At 41.6% G+C, this 25,966-nt stretch overlaps 1 long non-coding RNA gene across 1 annotated transcript; it reads left to right on the plus strand.

Annotated features, from left to right (window-relative positions):
- The first annotated feature begins 13,944 nt into the window (after positions 1-13,944).
- Positions 13,945-25,563, plus strand: LOC147262962 (uncharacterized). Its single transcript, XR_015112603.1, has 3 exons — positions 13,945-14,153; positions 19,459-19,552; positions 25,180-25,563. It is a non-coding gene; the product is annotated as an uncharacterized LOC147262962 (long non-coding RNA).
- Positions 25,564-25,966: the final 403 nt, after the last annotated feature.

Raw genomic sequence — 25,966 nt, forward strand, 5'->3', positions numbered from 1 at the left:
GCAAGTGGGAAGCTGTTGGGTGGGTTAGTGCAAGGACACAAGAGGAAATCACAAAATGAGTAAGATTTCAGGCTTCTGCATTATACAATACCTATCGAGGGCTGTCTCTAAAGAGTCTCTCATCTCATCTCCTTGTTCTCCTCCTCCTATCCCTCTTTGCCTTTCTGTTTTTTCCTCCACACAAACAAATTTCTCATTTCTGCCGTTGGAATCAATCCACTATGCTCTTTCTGCACGTAATGGACACAGCTTTAATCCTTGGCTGCACATCTACCAAAGTCCCACCACTCCATCAACCCCCCGCCACCAAAATACCCGTGCAGCACTTACGCACTTAAAATGAATCCTAGCCTGCCTGCAAGAGAAGGACAGCATGAATATTTAACTATAAAACTGTTTTTAGATACACATAGGCCAAAACCAGGGAGTGCATGGCTGCTCTAAATGTCTCCTACTGATGAGACCGAGACAAAGAACAAGAACCCAGTCACCCTCCAGTCACCCCCACGCAATACTCAGGACATTCATCGGGGCTGACAGGATAAATAGTTTGTCAGGACATTGAGAATAGTACCGAATCTATTTTTCATTTTGAAATTCAGCGACAGAGGCCTGAATAGTAACCCAAGTTTAGTTGGTGTTCGAGAAATAACCCTTGGTGTATTCCTCATACCACAAATAGAGAGGCTGATTCACTCTATTATTCATTTTTTTTCTGTACTTTCTCATGTTGGCTTCAATTGTTTAGTTGCCATCGGGTCAAAAAAGGAATTCAATATTGCTAATTCCTCTTCTGGCCTGAAGAAAATATCTAGCTGTGATTTAGGCTGACAGCCCAACCATAGATTGTATATTTGAATGAGACAGCGAGATATAAGGCCCCCGTCTCTACACATTAGTCACCTTGCATCCTCACGGTCTACAGTAATACAGCTTCACCGCTTCCCTCCCCAGTCACAGCTATGGTTTGATGTTGTAGATTGAAATGGAAATTGACAGGATCAAATGGGATCAATTATAAAATTCACTGTTTGACAGAAGAAGGAGGAAAGGTGGGTGAGCCGAAGAAGAAGCGGGAAGCTTTTTTTCCGTGAGGGAATATTTTATACGGCTGGCAAAAGAAATAGAAGATCGGTGTTCTCTAGTGGATGAAAAACAAGCTAGGCGGTGGCACCGCTGACAGTTTATTTAAGAGGCCATTCAATTTACATACGCTTCTTTAACAGACACACACACAAAAGTTAAAGGCCCCAAGGTGATACGTTCCCTTGCATCCACCTTGCTGAAAACACTAATGAAAACATGAGATATGTACTGGCAGATCATTTCAAGGCCGGGGAGTTAGTTTTACTATTTACACCTCCAGTTGCTCTGCTCATACAAGCAGGGGAACATGACAGCTTGACCTTTTGAATTTCATGTTGGTCTTGTGTAAGTATTACGTACTAAATCACTGCGAGTTTGAACATTAATCATAAACTGAGTACAGTTTTGGGCCATGAAACGTCAGGTTTGAAGGCTGGGCCAAATGATGGTGCAAGATGCAGGTGGAGGGAAATCATCTTGGATCGGCTGACTTCTCTTCCCTAGTAACCCAGGGCACTTCCTATTATATGAAGTCACAATATCATCACAGCCCCCTTGAGACATAGACATTTGGAGCCACACCAGTACTGGAAAACGTCTGGTGTCTATCTGCCAATATTATTTATGTCATATGTAAAAGTGGCATAATTTCAACGTTCTAAACAATGGGGGTGTGAGACAGGAACACTAATGTACTTCCAGCTGCATTTGTGAAAATGGTCCTTCAGTAGTACAATGTTGATCTTAAAGAAACCACAAGTACACCTTTCAGACTCACCAAGGAGTACTACATACTGTACTACAACTGAAGAGTGCAATTTGTACCCTATAGACACGTTGTGTTACCTGCATTCTTGAGCGTGTAGAGTTCATATTCGTACTTTAGCGACAGTCTATCGCGAGCAGCACTGTCATGGCGATGGGCCGTTGTCTATAACCGTAGTAGAGCTCATTTCAAGACACGCTAATACTGGATTGTCATTTCTATGTGGAAAAAAAGGACGGATCTGCATATGCAGACACCTATTTATCTTTGAGAGTCCAGTATTAACTGATACATTCACCATGCTCTCGCTGAAGGGGACGTCATGGTTTGTACATTGAAAATCTTTCACCATAAAATGTGTTTTTATAAAACTCACGATGGAATCATGAAAGGAAGAGGTGTGTTCTGATTTATGATTTTATACTTCTAAAAAAAATGTCCCTTCCATGTTGCAATGAGAAATGATAGGCCGCATCTCAACAACCAACATTAAAACCTTAAATTGAATGATGCTTTATATTCATTATTATCAATGGTTCATAGAAATGCAATGTGGTTTATGGGATTTTTTTTTACTTTTCAACAGCACAAACTGCTTCGATCAGATTAAAAAAATACAAAAAAAAAATCTCTGGAAATATGCAAAGTTAAGACTGATAACAGTTAATGATCGTAACATCGTATTTTAAAAACCAGTAAAGCAAAGAGTGTGTGATTTTTTTTTCTTTAGATAAATTTCATTGCTATCTTTTGTTAAAATGCAGACCATAAAAATAATATTAAAAAAAAATGTAGAAACTCGTATTTGTATAGCCAGGATACAAAAAGGCTTCAGGGTTACTAAAATAATACCAACCAACAGAAAATTGACGCGAATGAACTAGATTACACAAAGCACTAAATCAAAGAATACAATTGCAAAAACAAGAACGTAAGTAAGAGTCAATGTACAGGAATGACAATAGAGCTTGATTTTTTTTTTCCATATCTCCTCTGTTCCACAGTTGAAGGGAAATGATTCAAAAGTCCTGCCTCTCCAGGTTTCCTGCAACAACAATCAAACACGAATCTAAATTAAAAATGTAGTTCTTCGCAGAAGAAATCGCTGAAAGCAAATCGCTGTCGAAACATTTGGACTGGGGGTACGTGAATTATTTTGTCAGCTCAAGTGAGAGGCCTCTCTTCTGCATTCTGAACTAGAAGAGAGAAACTTTAGACAGGCTGAACAGAACCATGAAGCCATTAGTTCTCATTTGTCGTTAGCGTAACCGGACAACAGACCTTGGCTTACATGAATTTGTAAGCCTGAATTGAAGCCTGTTGAACTGCATTATGCTACTGGAATAAAATTCGGAAAAGGATCTGGGAATCTTCTGTACTGAAAATGAAACCTATGTGCAATTATGAGATTTGACTTTGAGATAGCGATCAGTTTGGAAATAATAAGAGGGCAGAACCCTGAGGCATGCCATCAGTGAGCTTAGTCTACTATATGGCCACATGTGCTTCTGGTAAAAATCCTGCCTGAATCGAAACTGTTCTGAAATGCCGACACAATGAAGGCATTTGTTTAAGTCGATGGCATCTTTAGCTGTGGTGGGAACTTAAAGGAGTGAAACAGATGTTTGGCCAGTGTCAGCTACCACAACAAATATCAATGAGAACCTTTGTGAAGTGCTGTCTAGAACCTGCTGTGAAACTAATCAAAGAGGCTGTTGCCTTTCATGTAGTCAATTAGCTGGTCTGCTGCTATGTTTCCCCAAAACCTCAGCCAAGAAGGAAGGGTTAAATATTGGATGAGCGTAACAAAGTGCATTGATGTGGCTTATTGATGTGTTTTTAGACAACAAAGGAGGCACGATGGGATAAGCCGGACCGATCTTTGGCGGCGTATGTTGTTAGGAGGATCAATTCACAGTTCTTTTTTAAGCGGTTCACGTCATTAGTTGATCCAAACAAAAAAAAAACAACAAAAAAAAAGATATCATGCTCAGCGACAATATTTTATCGAGCTTGTCTCTTTTGGCATGGTAGTGGCAAGTTGAGTCGACAAACTTAAAGAAATTACCCGAAAAAGTATGTTCTCAAATCAAAGTGTTGGCTGATTTCTGAGTCACAGCAAGATAAAGAAGATGTGGATTATGGGAGATGAAAAGGGTTTGTAAAGAGACTATTTTTGTTGTTGTCGTTGTTATTTGTCGCCACCTACGTGAAGCCACTGTAAATATAAGGGGCTGGCTCCCTCTGTTTCCTGAAGTCCCAAAAAGGGGGATACATAATTTGTCTTCATGATTTCAAAACACAAATGTTTGAGTTCATGAAAGGTAAAATATAACTTTTGGTGACATATTGCTTTAAAGACTTATGTTGAAGCCTCTATGACAGGAAATCTTTCATCTCGTCTGCACCAGGAGAAGTGATCCTTACTTATGACCTGCCATTCCGTGGCAGGCAAAGTTTCATCCAGGACTTGAGTGATATCACAAGCTTCCTGATCCCTCATTCATCCATGTTTGAAATATTTTGGGATCAAGTCAGGGGATGCTTGCTATTTCCGACTAGGACACCCAGCTGGGTTAGGTGGAGGACAGGGCACTGAGTCAGCACAGCGAAGGAGCTGATTTAAACCACCGGCAAACCAGGGCTCAACTTTCATTAGCCATTGTCATTATTCCCTGGCCGCTGTCTGACAGATGGCATAGTGGGATATCGGATTTTATGGCAGGTCATCTTTCATATCCAATTTCTTTTCCCATTTGATGAGAAGTTCTTGCTCCACTCAAATTCATTTTGCAGTTTGAATATTGATCTGACTTTGTACTCTCTCCTCCTATTAACCCCTTTCTCTCTACGACTCTCTCTCCTCACTAATACTGTCTGCAAGTCTCTCAATGTTCTCTTGTTCTGGCGCTCACTCTAGAACACCAGCGTTTGTCTCAGCGATGCACTGAACCGCCATGAACAAAAAAAAAAAACATGAAAAAACATAAGATGACTTAATAACCCAGCATTTATCAGTTGTCAGTTTTCAAGTTAGCATTTATACGGTCATTTCCTGTAATAACTGTAGAGCCTAATTTGCAAAGAACATTTAGATAAAATTAGAACAGCAACGCTACATAAACAAGTCTAAGGGTATCAAGGAGCAGAGCGAGGTTACAATGTCGCTCTACCTAATCTATTAAATCCTTTGAAATTAGATTTAGCCTCACCCTGAACCAAAATAATGGCTTTTGAAAGGTACCATCTGTCTCCCAGCCATTCCACAAGGACATTAGAGGTCAAGATCTGACTCTGATTATGGCAGCGCTGAGCTTATATTGACCCCCCCCCCTTTTTTTTTTTCATTTGGCGGACAGGATGTAGATTGTGGATCAGTGCATATATTCCACCACTGCAGACAGTGACCCAACACAACCCTATTCCACCTGTTCACACTGACAGAACCACTGGCAGGAAATGGCCAGCCATAATGAGCCATTAATAATTCAGCGTCTGGCAAAATGAGATGATTTTGCCCTGCCAGTAGTGTCTTGAAATTGAGTAACATTGCAAAGATGGCGTGCAGTAACATAATATTCCGTTCTAACTGACAGAAAGGCTTGGAGGCAGCCGTAGATATGAGACGCTCTTTTAGATCAATTTGTCTGTAGCATGTAAATATGTTTTTGCTTTCAGTAGGCCCACAGGTTGGAGTGGGGCTTTTGTAATGTTAGCGTAAACTATGGTTCATTTGTAAACAATACATTCTACCGAAACAACCAAATTACTTCTTTAGTTCGGTGCAGAGCGAAACAATCAAACCAAGAGTTACAAAGCGTGAGGGACAATATTTGTCATGGTGGAGTATTTCACTTTGAGGAGTGATGAAGCCTGTGACAATGACAGTCTTGAACCTGTTCATTTCCAAAACTTGCTCTCTGAGGCTGAAGCTGGCACTTTTCAGACGCGCAAATGGTCTTCATGCAAAACTCTGCATTGAGGCCAAAAAGCAATGTCGTGTCTGTTGGCTCTGACATACTTTTCAATATTTTTCCCATGGGAAGATATGTCATCTCTATGGACCAGCAGGGTTATCCGCTCGCGGATTTGGGCCGGACTGAACCATAAAGAGCCACTAACCAACTTAACAATGCATGAAGCACTGAAGCCTCTTTGGTCCATTGGTCTTCCCAGGGTTGAAGTAAGTATTGCACATCACAATGCGTGTGTTGAGGGTGGGCTTGACAGCCGTAATGTCTCCTTCTGGGCAGCATCTCTCTGGTTTCCAGGGAGAACCTTTCATCACTTCAGTGCGCCGTTAAGCAAAAAATCTAAAGTATACTGACCCAAACTTCAATTGGCCGGAAAACATTACCCCTGCATTATATCATGTGCAACACCAGAGCTAACTTCCAAATCCTGTCATCAACGGGAAGAAGGCCTCAGGTCTGCAGAAGGTTCTTTGATGAAGGAGAAAAAAGGTGTTTTTACATCATATCTAGTGTCATTGTAAAATAAGTGTAATGTTTAAAGGCACTGTAACTCCCCTCTGTTCTTCTAGCCAATTTGATTGAGTGCCTCTTCAAAAATCAATGCTCATATAAAAACAAAGCAAGACAAATAGCAACACAAGCAGCTTTTTGAGGCTATACTGTACTGCACTTCATGCTGAGATTGATGGCAGTGCATTATTATTATGTGTGGTGGCATGCTAATCATTTAAAGTGCAACTACAGAATTTAAGGGAATTCAAGTAGCATGATGTTGTAGTTTGCTGAGCAGCAGAGGCCTCTGGTGATATACAAGTGGTAAAGTTGGTGCATTCTTATCCTTTAATATAGGAAAAAGCAGGGAAATGAAATTGTCAGTATGTCCATATGATTCTAGAGGAAGCCATATTGTTGTCCATCCATTTCTTCCACTTATCCTGTTCGCATGTTAAGGGTTGCAAGGGGGCTGGAGCCTATCCCAGCTGCCTTCAGGCAAGAGGCAGGTTCACCCTGGAGAGGTCACCAGTCCATTACAGGGCCGACACATATAGACAGACAACTACGCAGGCACAGGAAGAACATGCAAACTCCACACAGAAAGACCCCTTGCTCGAGCTGGGGCTCCAACCCGTAAACTTCTCAAACCCAGAAACTTCTTGCTGTGAGGCGACAGTGCTAACCACTCTACCACCATGCTGCCCCATATTGTTCTTACTCACATTAATGTGATAATCAATCAAATGTTATATTTTGTGTGTATTAAATCCAGTTGCTAACAGCCAGTGTAATGGTGGCCAGCAAGTAGTGCTGTACTGTACTGTGAGTAAACCTCACTCCCCAAATTCAAAAGAGATTCTCCGGCAATTGCTGGTAGCGCCCATGGGTTTAAGCCTCCCTGCTCACACATGTGCCTCCATCTGCCTCTCATGCTGGTGGTGAAGCAGGGTTTGAGTTCAATGGCAGGTAGTTCTTACACGAAACCCTGGGTACACCAGCTTAAACAGCATGACCGCTAGTTGATGAGGGTATCTTCATTTTATTATCATACTATATGAGTGTCCATTTGTCATCTAAACGACGTTTAAAATGTTAGGTTAAGCTAAAACACCTAATATACACATGAATAATATCGCATAATGTTACAATAAGAACAGTTAGTGCTTCATACTTTTACATCCCAAAATACGAGCGGGTGACCAGAAACTAAAGCTAACTCCCTCAGTATGAGTTTAACCGTTTCAGACCTTAAATCTTTAAGATTATACCTTTAACACTGGAAGACCACGGTTAAGCACTGTGTCTACACTGCCGTTCATCTGAAACACTCCATTGCAACTGCTTCAGTTAGACCAAAGAGTCACAGGTGTCATAAGTGTGACGGGAACCTATCACAAAAATAAGAGACTGATCGCTGATGTGTCTTTAAGCCTTGTATTACCTCATTCATTTTTTTTTAATATCACACCATTTGTCTTTCTGGTTGGTTGCTTGAATGTAAGCGTGGTTCATCAGTGAGGCATGAAATGGTAACGGAGTAAAATTCCAGAGAGCAACCAGAAGAAAAAAATAGTTCAAGTGAACTGTCTAACAACAGAGGCAAAACAATCTCAGGAATATGGGTGAGCAAGCTTTTGCCCGTGCCTGCAATCTACCTCACTGATGCTCGGAGTTTCCTCTGAATGCCAGTTTCTTCAGCCTCAGGCTAAACAGTCTCAAGGTAGCTCAGGTTTAAAAGGCTGAAGGCACAAGAGCTTAAAAGATTTGTTCAGTATTTTTAATTAATGACTTAATTAATTGCGCTGCGTGTTCCTATATTATTTTATCCTTTGACAATTTTAATTCGAGTTCCAGGGAGTCATTTGCTCTTTGAGGGAGCTCCAACCTTGGATACTGAATATTTGTTAGGATCTTCAAATCTTATGGTGCAAGGTTTAGATGGTGAATCAGGAGCAGGATGGTCATGAGCAAAGTCAGCAGACATGTAAAAACACAAGGACAAGCGATTATGCTACTTCAGGGTTTTGCCTGAACTACTGCTAAGTTCCAATCCTCATCAGTTGATGTAAAAAAAAAAGATACATTTTTCTGCCTCCTAGTCCAATCAAATTTTAAAATGTTGCTTCAATACCACGTGCTTCATCCACTCCTTATGATTATGTTGCAGCATTTTTCAGATTTAAAGATCATTGCAGTTGAAAATATATGTGATTATGGAGATGAAACATTCCAATTTTTTTGCATCAAAGAAATATTATAAATTTTAACTATAAATATTATGAAACTACTTATAGGTATGTAAAATTAGGTGTAGAAATGATGATAAAAGAAGTGGTCCCCTCTTACTTGGGAAGCTGGGAGCGTTTTGGCTGTCGGTGTTGAAACCCCAACCAATCACAAATGCCAGCTATCAATCAAATACCTCCAGTCCAAAAGGAGGCAGTAATGCTCGTGAACGCTTGTTGCTAACTACTATTACGCAACTAAAGAAGAAGCTGCTGGCCGTTAACAACTGGTGCATCCAAAATGCCATACTAAACACTATATACTCAAAAAGTATGCCTAAGTTCGGCACAATTTTGAGTAAATCTCAATAATATGCATCAGTTCGGACACACTACTCAGACTGCACACGACACTTTCTGCTGCTGAGTTGTTACCATGGTGAAAACTCCTCAGCAGCAGCAGCGCACCGCTCTGCACCCCCTCTGTGTACCTGGCCAAAATTTTTAAAAAAGAGCATCTCCACGCATTGTGTCATTTTGTTGTTGCCTGTTCAATTTCTCACAAAATCGAGAAACAGAAAAAGAAGACTAAATAGACGTCAGGAGTCCGACGGGGAACAAAATCGCCACATGCTCCTCCATTTCGAAAAAAAAGGCTAGTATAGCTAACACTTTTTTTTTTAACCTCATTCAACATCCTCAAGGAACAATATTTACCAAGTTGTAGTTAATATAAAGCACATAACATCACGCGATGTGAAGTAGGCTGATAATAGATAAAATATAAAAGAAGTGAATGGTTTATTTGAAAGGGTGGTGCAGTCGTTAGCACTGTCACCTCACAGCAAGAAGGTTCCGGGTTCGAGCTGTGAGTGTCAGTGGTTGTCTTTCTATATGTGTTGTCCCTGCGATGGACTGGCGACCCATTCAGGGTGAACCCCGCCTCTCGCCCGAAAACTGCTCGGCTCCAGCCCCCCCGTACGACCCTTAACAGGATAAGGGGAAGACAATGGATGGATGGTTGGTTTAGTTTATAGAATATCTTGTGATTATATACAGCTTAATTCCAGCAGCAGACCTCCTCAGGTGATATAATTTATATTTGACATGTCTACCCATTAAATTAAATACATTTGCAGTACATTGAAATCTACTTGTGTAATTTCATTGTTTATATATATTAACATGAGCTGACAGAATATACAGTTTGGTATGAACCATAGAGATTGTTAAGGAGGAAAGTTATTTTTAGTTTATTTACAACGCCACCCAGGGGGTTTCACCCCAGGACCTTTTAAAGTAGACTAAAATGAGAATGATAATGATCAGCAAAACCAAAAGGACACACAGGTAAGTAACTCAATGGTAGGAGATGTGGTTCGATAAATACTTTTATTTTTCGCACAATACTTAAAATATTTCAGGGTTTCAAAGTTTAAGGTGGGACCAGGGGGGTAAATAGTTCCTATAGCAAACAAGACACAGCAGGGAGGGATCAGAGGGGAAGGAAATCCTTTACGTGAAAGAACACCCTATTCACACTTGAGTAACTTGGGATAAGGTGTAGAGAAAACAAACCAAACTGTCACGTGCGGGGAGGTGTGAGGGGGAAGTAGACCCAGGCGCAGACAGTGGGAAGGTGCACAAGAGGTTTTTATTAGGAGACGGGGGAACTTGAGACCCGATGACTGTAGACGGGGAGACTTTAGGCAGTAGATGGGGCGTGAGGCTGGAGACTTGACCGGTGACTGACAAACTTAAGACAGACCATGAACGTGATTATACAAGACCGACCAATCAGCGACAACAAACAAACTACCAGCGACAATGACCCAACAACCAAGAGGGGAAACAAGACACAGGTGGTGCAATCACCCAGGTGAGACACATCAGGGAATCACAGGAGGGACGTCGGGAAGACAGGACATGACTACAAAATAAAACAGGAAGCACGAGACAGGGACCGTGACACAAACAAGTGTCACACAGCACAGAGGGAAACCGTCACACAGGGTCAGCGCCTCCACCGCCGGCCATCAACTGCTCTAAGGGAACAAAAGAAAAGGGGTAAAATTAATACGGGAACCACCATAAACAATAAACACAGTCAGTATACAAATAGTTTACAAAAAAAAAGAGAATATAACAAAATGCAAAAAAATGTCTCTTAATATAAAGTAACTTTGGTTCAAAGGGGAAACACAAATTAACTAAATATACAATTAACCCTTTTTAGAGAACTGAAAAAACGCAATGACTAATCTTGACTTGGCGAATTAATAGATGATATATATATATATATATATATATATATATATATATATATATATAATAAAGAACTTTTAGTTCTTAACAAAATAAAAAAATAATGAAAACCAAAAGGAAATCCAAGGAAAACATAGGGCCTGACCCTGAAGTACCTTCAGGGTCAGGCCCTAATATCCTCTGGCCAGAGATAAATAATATTTCGATTAACCATAAAGATAAGTAAATCACACAAATCCACAGCAAATTTATAACCCCTTGGTTCACACGCTCACACTCATACGGACAGACGCCAAATAACCCCGGTCCCTCGTGGTCCAGCCGCTCCGCCCCTGGCTGACCGCAAAGGACAGACCTCACCTGCAGGCAGACACCTAGCCTCCCGTAACATATTTATTTATACAGCGCCAAACAGTGTTGCCAACTTAGCGACTTTATCACTATATTTAGCGAGTTTTTAGACCCCTGCAGCAGCAAGCAACAAATCTAGTGACTTTTTGTGGCGTCATTGGAGACTCTGACATTGAAACACCTATCACCTGCTCTTCTCAGCGAGCAGCGCGTGCTTTCGTGAGCCTCTCCCCCGTCCCAGTCCTCGCGCATCACAGCAGTCCCTCCCAGAGATTTTGAGACGAAAAAAAATCAGTTTGAAGAATGTTATTTCTCCAACTGTACATGTAATGTTGGCTACAGTAGGTCCGACGTTAGTTCTGTGTCACGTAACCTACATGTGCAAATATTGGATAAACATTTGTCAAGGAAAACATTGTAAAGTTACTTTTGGATTTTACAGAAATGAAGAGGAAAGGTAGCATCTGTAGTTTTTTTTTCTCACCAAAGAGTAAGGCGAGAGAAATCAAAACTGACTGAGCAAGCAACTGAGCAAGGTAGACGGAGGAGACGAGGTGGAGGGAGAGACAGAAGACGAGGTGGAGGGAGAGACAGAAGACGAGGTGGAAGGAGAGACAGAAGCGCGACAGAAATCTGACAGCAAACAACAAATGACAAAAAAAACGGACATTTTGCTATGAGGTGCATTTAAGAGACATTGCTTAGACTTTTTCAAATAAATAGTTATATTCAGCCTAATTATTATGTTTGCTTCAATATGAATTATAGGGGGTGAGCACTGTGGCCTCACAGCAAGAAGGTTCGGGCACGGGATCTTTCTGTGTGGAGTCTGCATGTTCTCCCCGTGTCTGTGTGGGTTCTCTCTGGTACTCCAGCTTCCTCCCACAGTCCAAAGACATCAAGAGGGGACGAGGCTGATTGATACTCTAAATTGACCGTAGGTATGAATGTGAGTGTGAATGGTTGTTCGTCTCTCTATGTTGGCCCTGCGATGGACTGGCGACCTGTCCAGGGTGTACCCCGCCTCTCGCCCGTTGACGCTGGGATAGGCTCCAGCCCCCCCGCGACCCTTAATGTGTAGGAATAAGCGGAAGATGACGATGGATGGATGGATGAATTATAGGGAAATTTGTGAGAGCGAGAAGGTGGGGAGAGAGTTCTTCCACCGCCTTCTTCCATCTGCGAAGTATCGCTAAGATTAGGAATATCCTTTCCCAGAGTGATGCTGAAAAACTGGTGCATGCATTTATCACTTCTCAGCTGGACTACTGCAACTCTCTCCTGTCAGGATGTCCTAAATACTCTCTAAAGAGTCTCCAGCTGGTCCAGAACGCTGCAGCGAGGGTTTTGATGGGAGTTAAGAAGAGAGAACACATCTCTCCCACTTTAGCTTCTCTCCACTGGCTTCCTGTAGGATCTAGAATCGACTTCAAAATCCTTCTGCTGACTTATAAGGCTCTCAATGATAAAGCTCCATCCTATTTGAAAGAGCTCATTAGTCCCTACTGTCCGACCAGAGCGCACCGCTCCCAGAATGCAGGTCTTTTAGTGATTCCCAGTATCAATAAAAACGGACTGGGAGGTAGAGCCTTTAGTTACCGGGCTCCTCTACTGTGGAACCAGCTCTCTCCATGGGTCAGAGAGGCAGACACTTTAACTACGTGTAAGTCCAGGCTTAAGACCTTCCTCTATGACAGAGCCTTCAGCTAGGACTGGTTCAGGTAGCTCTGAACCATTGATAGCTATGCTGCTACAGGCTTAGACTGCTGGGGGACACATCAGGTTACATGGAGCCCTTCCCTCCTCTCCTCTCCTCTCCCCCTCTCTCCTCCTCTCCTCCCTGCACATTTTTGGAACTGTCACTACCACTACTTGTTGCACTTTGTAGTTTGGCCTTGGTGTCTTGCAGTCTCTCTGTGTTTCCACAGATCCACCAGAGCCCCAACCGCCGACTGCATCGCCCCCCCCCCCCCCCCTCTTATTCCCTACTGTTACACCGGCCTGCGCTCCCCTTCCATGAACCAGTCTGCCATCCAGTCCCCCATCAAGCTGGCTTGCTCTCCCTGCCTCCCCTACCAGAAGCTTCCTTCTTCAGCTGTTATTAACATTTCCGTGTTTCCCACATTTTGTATTGTAAACTGTTTTCTTGTCTGTAGCAACATCTACTGCACGTCTGTCCGTCCTGGGTGAGGGATCCCTCCTCTGTTGCTCACCCTGAGGTTTCTCAGATTTTTCCCTGTTAAAAGGGTTTTCTATGGAGTTTTTCCTCAGTCGATGTGAGGGTCTAAGGGCAGAGGATGTTGTTATGATGCCATGTGAAGCCCTTTGAGACAAACTGTCTGAGAAAACGGGCTCTACAAATAAAATTGCCTTGCCTTGCCTTGCCTTTTAGTATTTTGTGTACAAAGTATTTTTGATCTATTGCTCAGGTTAAATTAAGAAATTAAACCTGAAAAAATTCCCTCCCAGGCCAAAATTTTATGCTGTGTGTGTGTGTTAACACAGCCTGATGGTTACAACTAATCAATGACAGTTCCAAATTGTGTTTCTGCTCGTTGTTATTGTGGTGTCTACAAGACATACTTTTAATTTACTTACATACTTGTAATTTGTTACTGTGACTTTGTTAAGTTGATACTTTTATTTTGAAGTCCATTTTGTCACGTAGCAGAGGGGGGTGTGTGTTGGAAAAGGAAGTGACATCATTGGTTGCATGGGGAAGGAGGAAGTGGAAGTAATTTAAGCTCCACCTGTGCACTAAAAAAAAGGAGGGAAACGAGAACAAAGGAGGCAGTGAAGGGAGAGTGAAGAAACTCTACAGGTGAAGTGAGAGAAAGAGGAAAAGAAGGAAAAAAATATAAAGTGGTAATTTAAGAACAGTGATTAAGCTCTGGAGGTGGATCCCAGGACCCATGAAACAGGGGAATCCCAGGAGCAGGTGGACAACTCTTGCTCGGACAGCCCTGGTCATTTCTGGGTTGGAGGACCTCGGTATGGTGACTCAAGCCCTTTCCAGATAAGTTTTCCCCCCTTTACTATCATCTCTCCTGGCTTCACCCGGTCTAGCCTCACAACCCCCCGATCTGACAACCCCCCTCACTCTCCTGGAACAGGAGTACACACTTCATTCTGACCTGACCAAACAGAACCGGATTCTCTCCATTTCACCCCCCCCCCCCACACCAATCCACCCACATACACTCGCACACCCCCAACCGCACCACTTTCATGAACCTGGACTGATTTCCTCCCCCCCTCTCCTTCCCTCCTCCTGTCATACTCTGGCAGACCTGGACTTTTTTTGAACTGTTAAAAAGAGACTTTAATTAATAACCCGTATATTTATGTTGATTTATGGCCTGATTTGTTTCTAAACGAACTGTTGATATTTTGAGTTATATATTATGGTGATGTTTTGCCTGATTGCTTTATTTAAATAATGTTTTGCGGGTGAATGGACTAAAAAGAACTTTGTGTTACTTAAATTCAAGGGTTGTGGGGGTTTTTTTTATACTGGAACTGTGCAATTGATTCCATGGGGAATTTTGTTGTTTGAAACGAACTGCCGGGGTTCCTCTCCCTATGGATTATTAGGAAATAGAAATTGACAGTTGAGTGGTGGATTCTCCTTTCTGGCGCCCAACCTATGTGTCCTGTTTGGAGAGGTAGTTCCATGCTACAGTCAGTTAGATAGCGACACAATATCCTGTCAGTCAGAGCAGAAAATGGAAGGAAGCCACATGGCGGATAAGCTCATCAATCCGGTCGTATCTAAAGGAAAGGACTGATAAATCAATGTCGTAAGTTGTTTCGTTTGGTTGTGTATATGTTTGAGTGAATATATTAAGTTTTATTTGATTTAAAAAAATAGATAAGTGAAGATTAAAAACAATTAAAAACAACTCACTTCCTTTGAGTAGAGTTTAGCTTGGTGTTTAGTCTCAGCTCTTACGCTCTGATGAGAACACTATCGTTATATTGTATAATTAGTTCAGCTGTATTTCAGTTTGAATCTTTCCTCCTCTCCATCTTCTAAACGTATCCAAGTCCAGATGTGAGGGGTCAGCACAGCCAAAGCGAGACAGTTTCCCTAAGACCTTCCAGGGAGGAGCCTGGAGAAGCTTCGGCAGCGACTGGTACATATCGGATCCATGGTTGGAGTACTCGCAGTCAAAAGAAGCAGTTTACTGTTTCGCCTGTAGGCATTTTTCCCTCCCTGATCCTCCAAGGACTGTTTTCACCTCATTTGAGGGCTGTTGTAACTGGAAAAAGGCCACAATGACAGACAGTGGTTTCTGTTCTCATGCCAGATCTGAAAGCCATGTAAATGCAATGTTTGTATGGACAGAGAAGAAGAAAATTATGGACAAAAACACCTCAGTGATGGACTCATGGATGAGCAAAATAACAAACAGGTAACTGAAAATCGGTTCTACATTAAAACACTAGCTGAGGTTCTAGTTGTCACAGCCACAGAAAACACAGCCCAGCGGGGTCACAGGGAGTCTCCTGACTCACAAAAAAAAACTGTGTTTTTCTAGCTATGTTAGATTTGCTGGGTAACCATAACCCCGTCATTAAAAAAAAAGACTTGAACATCAAGCTAGAAATGCAAAATACACCAGTAAAACAATACAAAATGAAATACTTGAATCCTTGGCTGCAATGATTAAAGAAGAAATCATCCCAGAGGTTAAAAAGAGCAAGCAGTTTTCAGGGATTTTAGATGAAACTAAAGATGTTCAGGAAAAAAGAGCAAATATCATTTGTTCTGAGATATCTTACAACGGTGTGGTTCATGAGAGCTTTCTGGAGTTTGAAGTGGCAGAACGCCTGGATGCTGCCGCCTTAAGTGACAAGATTATGTGCTTTCTTGAGAAGCGTGGGCTGGAGTACAAGGAAAACCTTGTAGGCCAAGGCTCCGGTGGCGCTGCAGTGATGTGTTGGGCACATGCAGGCGTCCAAGCAAAAATAAAAGAAGTAGCCAAACATGCCTTCTATGTTCACTGTAGTGCACACTGCTTAACGTTAGTCACAGTAGACTCTGTAAAAAGCGTGGCAGATGCAGGAAACTTCTTGTCATTGTTAGAACGAATGTATGTATTCATATCTGGGTCTTGTGTACATAACAGATGGCTGGAAGTGCAGCGGGAGATGTTTGATGGTGCGCCAAGGGAGCTCCAACAGCTTAGAGATTCACACTGGGCCTGTAGGTACATAGCGTGTCACAGTGTTATGGACAGGTTGCCTGCAATAGTACAGGTGCTTGAAGAGATTGCGTCTGAGAACCACCTGCAAAGAGCTGTTGAAGAGAGGGATATTGGATCAGATTGATCTGAATTTTGCCGGATCTCTTGTCAGACATGCATCAGTCTAAAACAGTGGATTATGCTAAGGCTGTTGAACTCATTGAAGCGCTCAGAGACGCTGGTCCAGTACCGTAGTCAAGCCTGGAGTGAAACCTTTGGACAGCGTGTAGTTTCAGGTGAAGTGACAGTTCCGTCTGCTGGTTTGAGCAAGCCAGACATGTATTGAGGTCGCCTAATAAGCACCTGACCCAGAGGCTCCCAAACTGGGGGCATTGCGGGGGGGGGGGGGGTGGATTGAATGAATGAAAGTAATATTGTCCATTGCCCATTTAACAAGAGATTGGGGGAGAAACTGATTGGCTGGAGGTGGTGTCAAATTATTATCTGATAATCGTATCGCAGAGGCCGTTATTTTTCCATCGCTCTCTCGCTTTTACTGTCGCCCGTTCGATCTGCTCAGAGCAGCAGCAGCGCCACGAGGCGCGCGCACCACGCCCACCCCCGCCCCACACACACATACACACATGAAACAAAGTCTCACTCAGGCCAACTGACCAAAGTTAGCAAGCCCGTGCTAGCATAAAATGGACACATTTTTGATGGAGCCCCCGCATAAACGCAAAGCAGAGGATGAAGCATCGCCAAAATTTCCTTCCAAGGCAAAGATTAGAAAGTATGACGACACATATCTTTCCTTTGACTTCACCTGTACACCGGTGGGCAATGAGGAGAGACTGCTGTGTGTGGGCTGTCTTAAAGTGCCAGCTTGTGACAGCTTGAAGCCGAACAAGTTAAGACGCCACTTGGAGACAAATCATCCATAGCAAAAAGATAAGCCAGCTGAGTTTTTCAGACAAAAACTCGTAAACTGTGTGTGTGTCTTTAGTTTTCTTTTGGGGGGGGGGGGGGGGGGCGAGAAAATGTTCTTGTGAGCCGAAGGGGGGCCCTGCAGAGAAAGTTTGGGAACCACTGACCTCACCACAGCTTGCTACTATTAGAATAAAGGTTTTCTGTGGTCCAGCTTCTGTTGATGTGCCACATACTGCATATATGAGGATATTTGGGGGGAAAACACTTTTAACCAAAACACATACTATCAAATACTCTTGGTGAATGAAGTAAAAATAGAAATGCATCCTTTTAAAATGTAGTACTTGTCAAATATATTCCTACTGCTAACAGAGCATAGTTATCTTATTTGTGTTTAGGTGAATGCTGAATTCCAGCGTGTAACAGTACCTCTTGAAACTACATTTATGGCAACGTTGGAAAAGTACCTCACTAATTTTAAGTCAGTTTTCCAGAAGATGGGGGGAACAGACTGGTCGAAAACTGGCTAAACCTCTGGAGATCTTGCAAGTGTACTGTGTTCCAGGCATTCTCATACAGACTTGAAAGTACCTGATAACTGTTATGTTCTCCAGCGTGACATTCAGTTGACAGAGCTTTGAACAAAAGACCCCTCAGGTTTGGAAGCCCATCGAGACCTGAAGCTTGCAGCACCAGTCCCTATGTCCCTAAAATAGAAATAAAAGTTTGAAAAAAGGACACAGTAATGAGTAGCTCCACTGTTCTTGTTGATAACTTAAAAAAAAAAAAAAAGATTTTGACATGCTTGATGTCGGTGTTTCCAAGAGGCTAGTGGGAACCTTGCTTCATGTGGGTCAGATGGCTTCACGGAGGGCATCCACTCGCTGTCTGGAACTGAAGTCCATTTTTGTAAACTTCCCTTGCCACCCATCCCCAAATGTTCTCAGTTGTCTCAGTTATTCCTCTGAGGAAGTCCTTTATGGGGGGGGGGGCATTATGAACTGCAGCGTTGTCCTGTTGAAACACCCAGTCATTAGCACCCAGACAAGGGCCTTCAGTCATGAGGGATGCCCCTGCAACATCCCCATATTGCCAGCTGCCCATTTGATGACCCTGCACAACCTGGAGCTCCACTGTTCCATTGAAGGAAAAAGCAGCCCAGATCATGACGGCGCCCCCTTCACTGCCGTGTAGAAAACATCATCATGACAGTAACGTTGAAGCCATCAGGACCTTCAAGGTAACATTTTTTCTCATTGGAGAGTAAAAATTTCTTCCACCTTCAATGTCCCGTGTTTGGCGCTCTCCAAACTCCAAACTCCAATTTTGTGGTGTTGAAGGAGCCGAGGCCTTTGAAGACAATTTTTGTACTTAAACCCTTCTCTCTCTCTGGTTATTGGGCGACAGTCGGCACCAGAAACAACCTTCATTTGGGCCGAAGATCGTCCCGTGTCTCGATGGACAGCCAATCAGATCCTCCGGCTCAGGCCCGGTAAAAAAAAAAATGTGGGGTCTACCAATTAACTTTTCTTCTCCATAACCCTCGGGATCTTTTAAGATGTTTAAAATGACTGTCTCACGGCATCCAACCTCAGCAGCAATGGTGCTGTGAGCGGCCTTGCTTATGCAGCTCAACAATCCAACCGTGTTCAGAGGCAAAGCTTTTTTGCCTTTGTCATCAGGAGGTCATGACAGTGTGAATACCTGACAGAAGAATGACACTGAATACATATTTTAGACAAGATTTTGTCCTTTAAAAGCTGTGGTCTTAAACTTTCGATCAGTTGCTGAACAACGTATTTACCTTTTTTAAATTCATGTTTTGAATAAATTGCTTTCTCAAATATTTTGTTTTTCTCCCTCCCATTTCTTCTTTTTGCATTTTGAAACTCTACTTAGAACCATTTTAAGATCCAACAGTGCAAAATTTAAATTTGTGGGATTTTTCAACTGGTTTTAAGATTTTGATCAGGAGTCACAGTTACAACACTTAGCAACTGAGACAATTTATTCCCAACTCACTGATGTACTTCTCCTCTATTATTTTCAATGCTATGGAAAACATCTGTATTCTTTTTTTTTAAGTAACCGTACCCCGGAAACATTTCTGTCGCATTCTCTCTTTAAAAGGCGCAGATGCATTGATGAGAACTGAAATAGTTGTGGTCTTTTCACAGGAAACAAGTGGCATCAATCAAAGAAGGGCAGCAGTCCTCAAGGCGCTCTGCATTTCCTTCGGCGAAGATGACGCACGTCAACCAGGAGTGTACAGTGAGACATTGTCGCTGCACTTGCCCTTGACATGTTTGTTGTATAAAGGAAAGCGTTTCTACAAGACACACAAGTGAACAGACTTCGTCTTACAGACGTCAAGACACCAATGCCGTGTGACATGAAACAACACAATGCTCAAACTAGACTATAAACAAAGATAACATTGGACAAACTTTTAGGCCCAACATAAGTGGTTCAATATTTGTGCTTCGGTTCATTGAGCTTCACTGTTCTTACATTTTGCTATGGAGAAAACAGACGTATAGAAATAACAAGTTTACATAAAGAAAAGCCAGATTTACTTAACCTACATACAATTTCTTTCAGCTTAGTATACAAACTAGTTGATGTGCCAGTGTAATAATATGAGAAATTGTTATCTCTTACTTAGTGAATGCAGTACACCTACCAGTTACAGGGTGGAAACCATTTTTATTTGCCAGTTTTTACTGACTGACCATGTCCTTAGGCATACAAATGTTGGTTTTTTTGGGGGGGGGCAACTTTTTTATTATGAGTACAAAGGGAATATTTACATATCAGAAGTAAATACCATTTTTTAAAGACTGACACTGTCTTCAAGAATGCTGTGCAGCAAATCTAGCTACGCTGTAAAAAAAGATACACCGTAACTAAATAAAATTGAGGCAACCGATTGCACGCAATATTATTATTTAAATTTCACTGTGTTAAAAGTTGAGTAAATATAACTCAAATCAGACTCTTAAGAATTACCCATTTAAGTTGAGTAGATTCAAATCAGGCACAAAAATGAATTAATTAAACTTAAACAAAAATATTAAGTAAAAATCAATATGAGGAATGTCTAAATGAGTAAAAGGTACTTATATAAATTGATTAAATTCAATATATAAAAGATATATAATTGAGTCATAATAATCTTTTTATTCATTGCATGTTCAAAATTGTTCTCAATAAAATTAATTAAAATGTAAATATTATTGTTTCTTGGGCATGTATGCATGTTGGTGTTTTGACCTACATTTTAATGTGAGATTAGAATTGGTCGACCAGAAAATACAGAATAAATATTCCTTATGTAACATACGATGGCATTTAATGCTTGACAAAAGTAACACTTTTAATCGGACTGTTAAAGGTACAGCATTTTCAAATAACCAAAATGGCCGTCTCAAATGAGACTCCTGTAAGACCTGCTGTGGTTCTGGTAAAAACTAAAAGAATATTTACCTGTCTACAGAAAAAAAAATACTGCTTTGGTGTGTGTGCCACACAATAAAAATAAATAAAATTAAAGCTGCAAGCAGCGTTGTTAGGGCCTTAGCCCCCGCACTGCCTATGGCCACGTCCTTGACGCCGGCCCGAATCCAACGGTGTAAAGGCCAAGTCTGTAGGCCTTGTAGTTTAGGAGTTAGAAGCCTGAGTCTGATCAGAGAGTGAGAGCAGAGCTGAGAGCTGGCCCTTTAAGAACCCCTCCCCCACTGCTCTGTCTTTGATCTGTGCTAGAGTGAGAGCAGAGTTGAAAGCTGGCCCTTTAAGAACCCCTCCCCCACTGCTCTGTCTTTGATCTGTGCTAGAGTGAGAGCAGAGCTGAGAGCTGGCCCTTTAAGAACCCCTCCCCCACTGCTCTGTCTTTGATCTGTGCTAGAGTGGAGAGAGAGGAGGATCAACAGAATTGGAGTGGGGAAAAGTGAAATAAGTCAGCATAAATTGGTCAAGAGTGACACATCATACCATATTTTTGTAGGGATTTTTGTCAGGAATGCAGTGGTGTGTTTTTAAAAGCTATGGGATGTTTGGTGTAGATGTGAGAAGCGTTTGTTTGACAGTATGTACCATGAGAGCAGACAGGTGCCCCATTGGTTTCCATTGTAAGGTGAAAAGTGTAAAAAGTGTCTCCCCCACTTTGAGGGCTTATAAAACCCAAACCGTTTACCCTCTATAAAAACTTTTTACAACTTTTGATCAGCAGAGTTTGGTCATGTATGAGGTTTTGGAAGCGATACCATGAACGCCGTAGGATGAGGTAGCGTTTGTTTGGGGCACAAAATTGCCCAAAATTGGACATTTGTGTCCAAATTGTGGACATCCTGTTAGAGTTAGGTCAGGGGTGTCAGTGCATGATTTGTCCGGCTTAATGAGACGAATAAAACAGTGTTGGTCCCATGTCTGTAGGACATTCCTACAGGCGTGTTTTTTGTGCATCTAGGTGGCGCTATTGAGTAGAGCGCTTTTTATTTTCTTAATTATCTAATTTTTCGCCTCACCTGATGTGTGTACCAAATTTGGTGAGTTTTCGAGCATGTTTAGCGGGTCAAATTAACTTTTGAAGTGGCGAGTGTGTGGAGCAAACATAATAGGGTCTTCGCCAATGAAAGAAGTACATATTAACACAATGTGGGGAAATGATGTTATGTGCCCAAATTGGTCCTAACATTTAAACCTGGCACTTTCAAATGTTCCATCCTCAAGCTCTAGAGAAGCAGAACACTGCAGAATTGACTATATAAGCTTATCTTAAATCTACCACAAAATAAGGAACATAGTCTAAATCCCACTCGAGGTGCAACTAGCCATTTAGAGGACAACAAAATTACATTTGAGAAACTTATCAGTAATAACTCACATTAGTTTTAAAAGCATTACTCACATTTCTTACCTCAATGACACAAGTTTTATCAATTTTGGTCTTGAAGAACAACAAAATTCCTTCAATATGTAGTAAGTTAGCATTTTTACTTGGAACTAACCATATCAGAAATTTCCCTTTCATTTTTGGTAACTAGCACTGACAAACTTAGCACTTTCAAATGTGCAATTCCAAGCTCTGTGGAAGCTGAACATTGAGACACACAGAATATCAAGTTCAAAATATGTTGTAAAAACAGTAAATTAAATGCTCTTAAGAAAACACTCAATTCAACACTGTGACAGGAAAACATCGTGCCTGAGGTATAGGAAACATCCTCTAGCAGTGCTAATGCAATAACATGAAACAAAGAAGTGCACTGGTACGCTATTTCAATAGTGTCTGTGGTTTAGAGTCCAGGTCAGTCCAAACCATTCTCAGGCTCTGCAGGAGCGGTCCATTCTGAACTGTGGACCCAGCCTTATTTCAAGCCAGAAGTTTGCCCTTTAAGGACTGGACTTTCTTTGACAGCTTTGACGCATCCAGTTCCATAAAAAGTTTTTGGAATACCTCAAAGGTGTACTTAAGCTGCCTGGGATAATTGAGGTTAAGTGTGTAGGTCAAGCCAAAGAAGAGACAGCAAGCTCTGGCTATATCTCCAAGTCCTGTGATAACTTCGGTACCCTCAGTGACAACTCCAATTTCCTTTGAGTTGTCACTTGCGGAATGTCCAGCCTTCATGATCACATTGATCGCCACCACAAGCTGCCCAAGTTCTTCCAAGTCATCTGTGTCCTGAAACATGAAACTGTAATCAGTGCCATGGTTTTAAACTATCAAAACATTGTAACACACCAATTACAAAACGGTATCACAAAGATTTTTGAGATAGGGTTTTGATGTCACCTGTATCAATGTAAAGGTAGAAGAAATAGCAAAACCTCAAGTTCAAATATCCACCAGTGATTCATATTAGGGAACTGTAAAGAGGGCTGCACGGTGGTGCAGTGGTTAGCACTGTGGCCTCACAGCAAGAAGGTTCTGGGTTCGAGGCCTGGCTCCGACATGGGATCTTTCTGTGTGGAGTCTCCATGTTCTCCCCGTGCCTGTGTGGGTTCTCTCTGGTACTCCAGCTTCCTCCCACAGTCCAAAGACATCAAGAGGGGACGAGGCTGATTGATTCTCTAAATTGACCGTAGGTATGAATGTGAGTGTGAATGGTTGTTCGTCTCTGTATGTTGGCCCTGCGATGGACTGGCGACGTGTCCAGGGTGAACCCCGCCTCTCGCCCGTAGATGCTGGGATAGGCTCCAGCCCCCCCACGACCCTTACTAGTAAGGACTAAGCGGAAGACGACGACTGAACTGTAAAGACCAGAACATGCACTTAACATAATTTAGTCGTCATCATCAAACCATTCAAAGCCCTTGTCACTGTCATCCAAGAAGAGACCACGACTTTGGGACATAAATTTATAATCGAAGGACACTATTCTGGGATGATTTGCACAGAGCCCCGTCTGTGAGGAAACCGATGGATCCAAACCATGCTGGTAAAAAAGCCCTCTTATCTTAACCGAGCTTACAGACCTTGCCGGATGACCATAGATGATATTATTTTTGTGTGTGTGATGAATGCATTAAATGAATGTTTGATGCTCGATGTGAGCGGCAACATTTTGAACACTGCAAAGCTAGCAGTAAAGCAAGAGAAAACATCCTGTGATTTCTCAAAAGAAAAGGGAGTTAAATTTGCGTTGGAAATTAAAAGATTTAAAAGTAAAAGTAAAACATTTCAGTTACAGTAGATGTAGCTCTTAAACGTTAAACCATTGATACACTGACCCAACGTTTTTGTAAGATAACTCTGGTTAACGTTTATGATATTGGGAGAATTGATTATACGTTACCTGCCCGGTAAGAAGACCGAAACAAAGAGGAAGTAAAGCCCCTTAATCCCCCGTGAATGGAAATGAAAATCCTTCAACAAAAACACGATTTACTTTCCACCCCAATTTACTGAGACAGCGAGTCTGTATAACATATTTTCCTTAAGCAATATTGAAAACTTCTTCGTGGAAGTACTAATCAGTAACTTTCAAAATAAAAGCCCGTGGTTTTGCAAGCGTAAATACGGTAAATCTTGATATTTTCCTGATATCGTTGCTTTAACGCCATCACACTATAGTCTTCATAAACATAACACGCACAATTTACCTTTCTGCCACGTCCGTGTCTGTGTCTCTCTGTACCACTATGACTGCTGGTATTGTTTTGTAACGTCGTCTAGCATGCACACGCATAAGTCTTCATTAACATTACAGTATAAACAAAATAAATCTCCTTACCTTTGTCAACCAAGTGAATTTGATAACTCAGCACCAGTTATCTGCACTTTCTTTGTCTTGTGACGGGACGACAGCCTGCTGAATTCAAAAGAAGAAAAAAGGCTCAAAATAACAGGAAGTGCCTGTCAATTAAAATCTGACTGATTCTATTGAGTTGGATTTATTGAAAATTCTCTTGATTTCGAATGACATAAACATAAAGGCTATAATTAATGTAACCCAAATGAGTAGATTTTATTTCAAACCTTTTTGTATTAAAGTTACTTAAACAATTGCTACAAAATCAAGGACGAATTTATATTTAATAAATTTAATCAAATATATGAAGTCAAATGTAAATGACCACAGAATCATTTATTACAGGACAAATGATGGTACAAGTTTTGTAAAAAGGGCAAAAACAGCGTGAAATGCATCATTTGGGACAGGTCAACTCGTCAAACATCAGCTCATTGATGTTTTGAACATATTTTTTTAAACGATGGAGCTCGATGGTCCAGAGGAAGAACATTTATCTAACTGGGATGCTTGAATTGCTTTGATTTTTAATAGGGTACATTAAGTCTCCAGTATATTTTTTGACAATGCAGTGTATACATATAAAACAGAAAAAAAAAACATGAAATAGGACACTTTTTTTTTTCTTTTTTTTTCTCAAATTAACAGGACAGCAGGGGGCGATGATATATAGGAAGACGTGTAGACATCCAGCATGGGGATATACAAGATCAACAAGAAGGGTGGACAGACTGGACATTTTGATGACATTGGTGTTCATGTTGAAGGAGCGATCGTTCTGGACAACGTAGGATCTGAAGCACAGGCCTTTGCAATTGTGATGGGAGTCATTTATGCCCCGAACATGGCATACCCAAAAGTGCTCAGACATTACCACGAGTTCATTCACAAGGTACTGATGCGAATCGATGGCGAAAGGCTTTCCCCCAGAGTTCTTGAACTTAAGAACAAAATCTTTGCTGAAATCTGAGACTTCTTCAGCCACACCCTGGACCTTGCTGAGCTGCAGGTATGATTGACTCTAAGATTTGAGGAACATTTATTGTGATGTCACAATGCAGCTCCAGAAAGTTTTGTTAAGGACCCAGTTAGTGTCAGACTGGACACAGTTTTCATTGTTTTCTATGTAGCATCTTAATTTAGGGAAGCTTACTGTATTTTAGATATAAAAGTTTTATTTTCTGCTTTTGTCTTCATTTCCTGTTTATTGGACTGTTTTACCAGTTCATTTTCCGCTGCATTTGCCACGTCTGACTTTTGCTTGAATTGACACTTGAGCTTTCAGCCAAGCACTCTGTGGAACTCTATGATTCATTGTTATGCAGTTTTTGATATTCATTTAACTGTTTGTATTTGCATTTTGCTAACAAAAAAAATACTGTCTGTTGTGCTGTTATCACTACCCCAGCTTTTGCTGTCTTTTGGTAGGAAAGGT

The sequence above is a fragment of the Aulostomus chinensis genome, chromosome 4 (genome assembly GCF_037954235.1).
Source record: "Aulostomus chinensis isolate RoL2024-O1b breed Wild chromosome 4, RoL_Achi_v1.0, whole genome shotgun sequence".
NCBI classification, from domain to species: domain Eukaryota; kingdom Metazoa; phylum Chordata; class Actinopteri; order Syngnathiformes; family Aulostomidae; genus Aulostomus; species Aulostomus chinensis.